Here is a 9,931-nt window from a genome sequence, read left to right as displayed (position 1 = left end):
TCTTAAACAGTGATTACAGATACTAAATGTGCATGTGCAGGCCCTGGAATCGTCATTAATTACTCTGCAATATCCTGTTGACCAAACTGTCTCCTCAAATAAATACATGTCGCTTCTACTGAAAGTAGTGGGTGTCACCTAGAGGTAACTGAAAGGAGAATTTGGTTCTGTGACCTTACAAGGCACTGTGAAGACTGATATACAGACAATGATGAAGGGAGAATTTCTACCAGAAGCAGTCAGCAACACGGAAGAAATTAAGTATCTTTATTTCACCTGAGTCAAAAAACAACCCATCTTATGTCTAGACTTTGTTTGGGGCCAGATGCTAGGTCCTGCTGCGGGAATCCAAGCTTAGACACAGACAGATGCCCTGCCTTGACCTGCTCCCAAACCTGCAGGCGAGAGACCTGGCCGACATCTCTTGCATCTAGATCACCCCCTCAATCCTCAGCTTAAGCGTCACTTTCTCCAGATGGGATTAGGTCTTGCTGGCAAGACGCATCCTGTTTGTCATTGCTTGTTTAATGCCTGTTTCCTCCTCCGGCTCCAAGAAGAGAGAGATGACACTTATCTTACCATGGAGTCTGTGAACATCTTGGTAAGAACAAAGGTTCTGGCGCCTGCAGCCCATGTTCAAGCCTCTGCTCCATTCCTCACGCTCTGTGTGACTCTGGGCAGAGGACGACTACTGTAGGCCTATAAAATATCAGAAATAGAAATAAAAATATCCTAAGACCTATGAACCAATGATCTAGATTCTAGACAGAACTATTACTTTCTTTAGAACATAATTTTGAAGCTCCTTTCTAGAGATTTGAAAGTTCAGAGACTACTCAATTCTTTCTTTCTCTCTCCTCCTGAGAAATGCCAGGTTCAAATGTTGTTTCTTATACCACCACATCACTTTCCACCTGTCCTCCAGGGGAGTCAGCTGTAAATGTAGCACACTCTTACCTCAGGGGCTTTGCGCTTGCTGTTTCCTCCATCTAGAACACTCTCTTTCCAGAGAGCTGTGTGGTTCACTCCTCCACCTCATCAAGGCCTCTGCTAAGTTCTCACCTCTTTGTGGGGCCTTCTCCAATTACCCCTTTCCACCTCATCCCTCCATCCGCCTTTTTTTCATGATATGCATCCCTAGCTGACATCTGTACATTAACTTATTTTTATTGACTCCCTCCACTGGAAAGTAAGTACTCTGAGGGCAGAGGTGCTGCTGTGGTCACGGCCGTATCTCCAGCATGTAGAACACTCTGGTGTATAGTAAGTGCTCAATGAATAGTCAGTATAGAAGAAACAAATCTCCGTCTTCGTTTCTCATCGTGAGACACCTGACAGTGTTGTTCTCAGGCAGGGCGCACTCCCACGGGGGATATACAGATCATGGCAAATCCTAAAATTACTTTACTATCAGGTAAAATAAATGTTGCCATTTTGCTTTAGATGGGAAGTGCGGCTGGAATTCAGAAGCAGTCAACAGATGTGTGTGATGAATCATACACTTAAAGATCCCAAAGGTCATGTAACAGACAAAATATCTGCATCTTACAAGACAGAGCAAATAAAATTTTAAATTAAAAATAATTTGTTTAATGTTTATTCATTTTTGGAAGAGAGAGGGAGACACAGAATCTGAAGCAGGCTCCAGGCTCCAAGCTGTCAGCCCAGAGCTCGAGGCAGGGTTTGAACTCAGGAACCACTAGATCGTGACCTGAGCCAAAGTTGGACGCTTAACTGGCTGAGCCACCTGGCAATCTCCAAATTTAAAATTTTAAATCTTTATTTTTTAAAAAGAACCTTGATTTTTTTTTCCTACACTTCTATTCTATAGGTAATATCATAAGTCAATATGCCCTTCCTTCTTTGCATCTTGATTAGATAAAACTTCTGTCTTAAAAATATCTCCAGGGGTGCCTGGCTGGTTCAGTTGGTTATGCATCCAACTTCAGCTCAGGTCATGATCATGCAGTTTGTGAGTTCAAGCCCCGCATTGGGCTCTGTGCTGACAGCTCAGAGCCCGGAGCCTGCTTCAGATTCTGTGTCTCCCTCTCTCTCTGCTCCTCCCATGCTCATGCTCTGTCTCTCTCTGTTTCTCAATAATAAATAAACATTAAAAAATGTTTTTAAATATAAAAAAAACTTCTCCATGACTCCCTCAATTGGGGTTATAAGCTCCCCTCATGTGTCCCTATGGAACCCCAAACTTACCTTACCACGCCTCTTAACACCATGTATTATAATACATGTAAACATTGCCTGTTTACTCATGTATGTCTCTTGTCCCATCCCTCACCTCCACCCAACACTGTCGCCTCCTCACCTCCCACCCGCAGGTCACAAGCTTTAGGACAGACTAGCCCAAGTTACTTCATTGGGCATTTTACATACAGTACATCTGTGTGAATGAAATTTGTTAAGTCAACTAATAATGTAAGATCCATTTAAAACTAGGCACCACAAATCATTGTTTAAAATAGAAAATTTATCATGTACAGGGGCACCAGGGTGGCTCAGTCAGTTGAGCATCAGACCCTTTGAGTTTTGGCTCAGGTCATGATTTCATGGTTCATGAGTTTAAGCCCCAAATCAGGGATTGGGATTCCCTCTCTCTCTCTCTGCCCCTCCTTGCTGGCTCTCTCTCTCTCTCTCTCTCTCTCTCTCTCTCTCTGAAAATGAATAAATTAACTTTTAAAAGATCCTTTAAAATTTTATAACTTATAGATTTTGATCAATAGTAAAATTAGTGGTGTGACTTTTCAGGCACAACTTTATTCTGGGTGCCTGTAGTTGGAATCATGAGTATTCAGGTCTAGAATATCATCATAGTTTTCTTTTCCTTTCTCTGCATTATACATCTGCCCATAGATAAAATTAAAAGGAAAATTAAGTGCTATATCAGTGAGCACACATGTCAAAACAAAATTTACAATGTAGATAAGGGAAAGGGGAACATTCTGGAAATCCTCAATAACTCACCTCATCTCAGGGAGAAAGAATGTTTTACAAAACTGAAGAAACCATGAGGTCACAGCTCATACACACTGCAATACTTGGTAACTGCCACACTTGTGAACATCAGCAAGTCGCTCGCTGAAGGAGTGACTTTGACAAGGGAGCTTCAGGTTAGCTACCATTTCCAGCTGTACAATTCTCTCCCACTCAAGAAACCGTATCAAAGGTAGTAAGCCAGAATAGCATCATTGCAGGAGTAACCCTGAGTCCTAGGCCACCTATCCAGAAATCTAAATCATTTGCGTACTTGTTATTGCACAGTTTATCACAGCAATCATGGCCTGAGAAACTCAGGACTAGAGCTGTAGTTCTCCCAATTTTTAGACTGGGGACAGCTTAGGCAGGACAAAGGTTTCTGTGGTCCATGTATTCCACTCCTTTCCACTTCCCCATAAGGAAAAACAAAGCAAAACAAAACAAAACACTGAGTAATGACAAAGACTACAAAGGTAAAAATTTTTAAAAAACTAGTTAAATCAAAGATAGTAGCAACTGAAAAGCAGGATCGACTCAAGGCAGACTCTGTCGTTCACTGATGGCAAAGATCTTTCACGAATGCAATGGAAAGTCCAACTCTCTCTCTGCTTATGTGCATGTGCAATGGGGGTTTTGCAACATTGGCGAGTATTACCTATGAGCAAGCTGTCTTCGTGTAATAGTCAACAAACGCAACAAAAATAGGAATACGTATAAACTCACTTATTTACTAGAAAGTAGGCTGTAGTATATAATAATCAACATCCAGGAACTCTCACATTGTCTGATTAATTCATTCAATGTCCATCAGATAGATCCTTTCAGACCGTACATGGACCGTGGAGTGTACCTTGAGAAACATTGCAGTAAGACAATGACACAATCAACTATTAATTTTAGCTTCCAGTATGTACCTAATACAGCTTACTGCTTGTGAGAAGGATAAAAAATATGAATAGGTCTGGGGAGCTTGTAGGTACTCAAGACATATTTAGAGATATTATGTATTAGGAATCAAAGGAACATATATGACTAGTATTGCTGGAAAGAATGAAAACATTTTCACTAAGTGCAGTACATTCTGCAGTATTGAGAATAAATACAATCCTTTCAACATGCTGGTCTCAGGATTTGTTATACTATATCAGCAAGTCATCTGTTAACACATGCAAGATAAAGTGCAATGGGTACACAATCTTGGGGACCAAGTATGAGTCTGAAGTAACAAAACGGGCCCAAAGGCTGGGTTTCCAGTTAATTTGGCAACAAGTGTGGATAAGCATGAACCATAATTCTATAATATGTTCAAGGCTTCGGAATGCATGTAGGAGTTAATAAGTAGAAGTAACTGTTAAACACGGTGAGATCTGATTCAGCCTTTGAAATCTTGTACACCTGCTACAAAAACATCTGCAGTGAAAGAAAATCAGATCCAGTGAATAATTCACAACACAAATTCTCTTGTGTGGGTGGGAAGTAGGTGGTGTTTGCCTTTGTCTCATTTTATATGCTTTGTGTCGGAAAATCCACAGCTACAACATAGACTCCTTTCTAAAATAGCCAACTAAAGATTCTAAGCTAAAATAGGCAACTGCAGAGCTGATGTGAATTTGCTAGTTGCCTGTAGTACTACCAAAAGGTACAGTGGGCTGCAGGAAATTCTTTCTTTTCTTTTCTCTGTGCACACTGTAAACAGATTGTAAATTGTGTGACACCACTGAACCTGAAAAATAATGCAAGGCTACTGTTAACCTAATCTACCAGAGCATAAAAATTTTGCTTTTCTACCAAAAACTACTTGACCTGTGTACTTGACCTTGATGCCTATGACTTCATCTATTTTGTTTTTCAGAGAAGTTTGAAGATCAGAGCACCAGGAAATGAGAGTAAGATCTGATAAATGTATTAATCATATTTTTGTATTAATCATATTTTGTATTAATCATATTTTTAAATTTTCTATATCTTATAATGTTTTGACATTTGGAGAACCTTACAGACCCAGGAGAGAGTGCCCTTGCCAGGGATAGCTAATTCCTAAAGATAACATCTGACCTCTGATCACAAATTTCATGTGCAAACCAGTCCATCCCGAGTCCATACCTCTGAAGCATCTCCTTTATCTAACCCTCATACTCCAAGCTGATAATTTCTCTTCCCTAACGCAGCTCATGGTCAGGTACCAGGCGACCACCTCTTTTACAATCCAAAGGCCACAAGAATTATTCAAAGTAGCCAATCTTAGCTATTGACTCTACTTTACCTTCCCTTTTCTGCAGAAAACCCAGCAAAGACTTTGGCCTATGCTTTCCTCTGCCTCCTTTCTGCCTCCTGGCTGGACCTGAGGGACCTCTTGTGGCCCTATATGACATGGCATGCCCCCTCTTAGGATATATAAGTTAGAAATTCTTCTTTCAATGGTGTTGGTTTCTCCATACTGTCACTCTGTCATCTCCATAAATTAGAGTCCCATGTGTACAAACAAGGCCATAGGTTTTTGTAGTCATTTTTTGGAACATGCTTTCTTAGCCTCAGATCTGGCTCAGAGATGATCTATTCTCATAGATATCACAAATTACTAAAACCCACATCCCAGGATAGAAGCCAGGCACTCTCTTCATCTCTGCCTATTTCCGGTGTGACAGATCCATGGGGAAGCACACTCTCTTATTGACTTTCTATCATGGCACCAAAGTCCAGAAAATTTGTGTGACCTACTGAAAAAAGTAGGAATGTAGATCTGTGGAGGAAGTGAAAAATTAGAGCCCCGCTCTCCTGACTCCTCTATATCAAGCTACTAGAATAACACCACGGATCATGATGATAGCTGTGAACATTTATTTACTGAGTGTTTGGCTCTGTGCCCAGTGTTTTGCCTGAATCATCTCAGTGAACCCTTACAAAAAGGCTATGAGCTAAGTGCTATCATTATCCCATTTGAGAGATGAGAATTTAGGGATGACACTCATTAGTCCAAGGTCACAAAGCTAGTGACTGGTGACCTGGAACAAGACAAACCAAATCTAAACCATAGCCTCCGCTAAACTCCTACTCTATACTACATCTGTCAAAGCCAAACAAGGCTCCATCTCCTTCATGACACAGAGTCCAGGAACATAATTCCTTTTGTGAATGAAAGAAACATCATTAGTCTGAAAACCTCAACCCTTAGTTGGCACCTTTACTGACTGGTGGATGATGCCATATTGCCTTCCAAACCAAACATACTTTTGATAGATATTCACAAGCAGGGCCAGGGCCAGGCAACATTGTGAAATAGGCAACCTCTTGATTTGTGGTTGCTTTTCCTAGAATTCAGGGATCTCACCACCTTTCCAGATGAATCAAATGACTGCACTCCCCATACTGTCCTCTGTGGTCCCTGCCTTAGGCTCCAAATGATTTCTGTGGATCTCTAAACCCATCAGAATTCTCATTCTCTCTCACATTCTCTCTTCCCATTCTCTAGAATCCATCAAGGGTTCTAGAGTCAAATGGCCTGTCTTCTAATTCTAGCTATACAGCTTTTAGCTGTGTGACTTTGATCTCTATGTTCCTCCTCTATAAAACTACCATTGTAGCATGGACTTCCTCAGTTTTTTTTATAAAGATAAAAATGATACATCATGTGTGCTGTGCCAAGATCAATTCTAATCATGTAATTGATGCTCTATAATGATAGTTCAGTCATGAGGAGTAGTTCCCCAATTTTCATATGTACTATTTCAATATAAAGTAATAACATCGGTTTCTAAGAGCCACAAAAGCATCAGCCTCTTTACGGTATAGACATCTTTCACAAAGATGCTTAATAAGCCAGCCATGAAAGGAAGTACTGACCTAGCACATATGCTAGGAATTTAAAAGAAATACAGGAAGTTCTGATAAAGCTTGACAGTAGAATAAATGAAATTTAAGCAATGGGTCTAAGAAGAGAATGCAGTCTACTTTACAACATTGCCAAATGTCTGCAGCTCTTATATCATAAAATTCTAGAAAGAATGTAATACATTCAGCAGAAATGATACAAGAAAAAGGCCAGAAGGCAAGCATCATAAGACAGAAGTCTTCACCTCTGTTCTGCCACTCATTGGCCATGTAACCTTGGATATATCTCTATGGATGTCAATTTCCTTCTCTGTAAAATGACAGTGTTGGGTCAGACAGTCCTGGAGATTTCTTTCAGTTGTACCATTCTATGAGGTGATGAGTCTGACTACCATTGTCCCTCCCCTTGTTCTCTGGAGATATTGTTACCACAATAATTACTGTTGCCTCCAAGTAACATCACGTAGCAAAGTCTAGTCACGCTCAGGAATTCCAGGCACTGTGACTGTGAATTCTAATCCCTCTTTGGTCACACTGTCATTGAATGACCTTGGGGAGGGCACGTAATTCCAGCTAACTGCCTCAGATGCCTTACCAGACAAAAACCTCCAGGGATTTACAGGACAGATTTCCAACTCCACACATTCTACAAGTTGCCCTCCAAATGCCTTTACATTGCTTACCCTGGGCCCACCCATGACAAATCATTCCTTCTTTCTTTCTTTCTTTCTTTCTTTCTTTCTTTCTTTCTTTCTTTCTCTCTCTCTCTTTCTCTCTCTCTCTCTCCTTCTCTCTCCTCTCTCTCCTTCTATTCTTTCCTTCCTTCCTTCCTTCCTTCTTTCCTTCCTTGCTCTCTTCCTTTCACTTTTAAATAAGCTTCACACCCAGTGCAGAGCCCAGAGCCCAACAGGGGGCTTGAACTCCCAATTCTGAGATCAAGACCTGAGCTGAGATAGTCAGATGCTTAACTGACTGAGCCACCCAAATGCCCCTCCCTGAATAACTTTCAATCATGGTGTGTCTCCATCTCCAACATGGAAGTCTATTTCTCCCTATTCAACCATAACCATCTTTCAAGGGAGGTTAAATGTAAATGAAAACTTAAGAGGCTGAAAAATTGCTCAAATTTGTAGCAAACTCAAAGCTAGGAAGGAGAACTGATATACATTGTACAGTAGAACCACCAGGATTTCAATAGGCGGAATAGAGAGTAGAAACCAAAGAGAAATAATACCAACTTTCAGAAAACATTTTTGAGCAAATGTGTCTTTTAATGGAATTGGTGCTATAATTCCCTTCTGGAACTTCATGGATAGGAAGTTCAATGTTTCTATAATAACAATAAAACAATGAGAGCCATTTATTCTGAAAATTTTATGTTTTAGGCATTATGCCACAGGCATCACATACCATGTCCATTAAATGCTTTCAGCTACAATTTGAAGTACCCAACTAAAACTGGCAAAGTAATAGGGTTTTCTACCATATAGCCATTGGTAGTGAAGTGGCTGGTTCCAGGGTTAGTTGCTTAAGCAGCATAACAATATCATGGAAACCCATCCTCCAACCCTGCCATTCTTGCAGAGTCGGCAACATCTCTCCTGTGGTTGCACAATGGCTGAAATGATTCTGGGGGCCACACATATATCTCAACATATAGAAAAGTATGCCTCCTACATGTCTCTTTCTACTATTTAGAAAAACCCTGCCAAAAGGTCCCTACAATTTCCCTCACATCTTGTGTCACTTACCATACCTAAATCAGTCAATGGCAAGGGGAACGAGACTGCCAATACCATCTTAGACCTATCATGATTCACCCCTCGCTCACCTTCCTTGAACACATAGAATGGTGTCCACATTCCCAAACAAACCTCTCCGCAGGCAAAGAGGAGGAGGATTGGGTTAGGAAATGGAAGTTGGGTAGATAATTAAAAGTGTTTGATACACATACCTTATAATTTTTAATAAATCACCTTTGAATGGGTTATTATGTTCATTTTATAGATTAAAAAACTGAGGCTCAGAAAAGTCAAATAAATTGTCCACAGTCACATAGATAGAAGTGGGAAATCCTATATTCTTAATCACTATACTGATGGTTCTGAAATTTTAATGTATGTAGGAAACATCAAGAGTTAGTGAAAGTGTGGAACACCTGGATGACTCAGTCGGTTGTCAGAATCTTGGTTTGGGCTCAGGTCATGATCTCACGGTTTATGAGTTTGAGCCCCGCATCCAGCTCTGTGCTGACAGTGTGGAACCTGCTTGGGATTCTCTCTCTTCCTCTCACTGCAACTCCCTCTCTCTCTTTTTCTTTTTTAGATTTATGTCATTTTTTAAAAATTTATAGTTTATTGTCAAGTTGGTTTTCATATAACACGCAGTGCTCTTCCCCACAAGTGCCCTCCTCCATGACCATCACCCCCCTTCCCTTTCCCCCTCCCCTTCAGCCCACAGTTTGTTTTTCAGTATTCAAGAGTCTCTCATGATTTGCCTCCCTCCCTCTCCCTAACTCTTTTTGTCCCTTCCCCTCCCCATGGCCCTCTTTAGATTTCTTCTTTTTGACCTATAAGTGAAAAACATATGGTATCTGTCCTTCTCCACCTGACTCATTTCACTTAGCATGACACCCTCGAGGTCCATCCACTTTGCTACAAATGGCCAGATTTCATTCTTTCTCATTACCATGTAGTATTTCATTGTATTTATAAACCACATCTTCTTTATCCATTCATCACTTGACTTAGGTTCTTCCATGATTTGGCTATTGTTGAAAGTGCTGCTATGAAGATTGGGGTACATGTGCCCTTATGCATCAGCACTTCTGTATCCCTTTCCTCCTCCTCTTTCTTTCTCTCTCTCTCTGCTTCTTTCTCAAAATAAATAAACTTAAAAAAAATTTTTAAAGATTAAATAAAAAGAGTTAGTGAAAATGAGGATTTCTGGACTCCACACTCAGAGATTCTGAGGGTAGAAGTTTTAATTTTTCATTTTTAGCAATTTCAGTTAATTTGGATGCAGGGGATATATGAACCACATTTTGAGAGATGGGGGTAGGGAGAGAGAGACAATGGGATTAGCTATCACTTGGACAGAAGTCTGAGGGTTTTTT

At 40.5% G+C, this 9,931-nt stretch overlaps 1 long non-coding RNA gene across 1 annotated transcript; it reads right to left on the bottom strand.

Annotated features, from left to right (window-relative positions):
* Positions 1–250: 250 nt before the first annotated feature.
* On the bottom strand, positions 251–6,408 carry LOC115305502. The gene is made up of 2 exons (XR_003914813.1): positions 6,320–6,408; positions 251–699 (listed from the first exon to the last, which is right to left on the bottom strand). It is a non-coding gene; the product is annotated as an uncharacterized LOC115305502 (long non-coding RNA).
* Between the last annotated feature and the right edge of the window lie 3,523 nt (positions 6,409–9,931).

Source organism: Suricata suricatta, chromosome 10, assembly GCF_006229205.1.
Source record: "Suricata suricatta isolate VVHF042 chromosome 10, meerkat_22Aug2017_6uvM2_HiC, whole genome shotgun sequence".
Taxonomy (NCBI): Eukaryota; Metazoa; Chordata; class Mammalia; order Carnivora; family Herpestidae; genus Suricata; species Suricata suricatta.
This window is presented reverse-complemented; position numbering and strand designations above follow the sequence as displayed.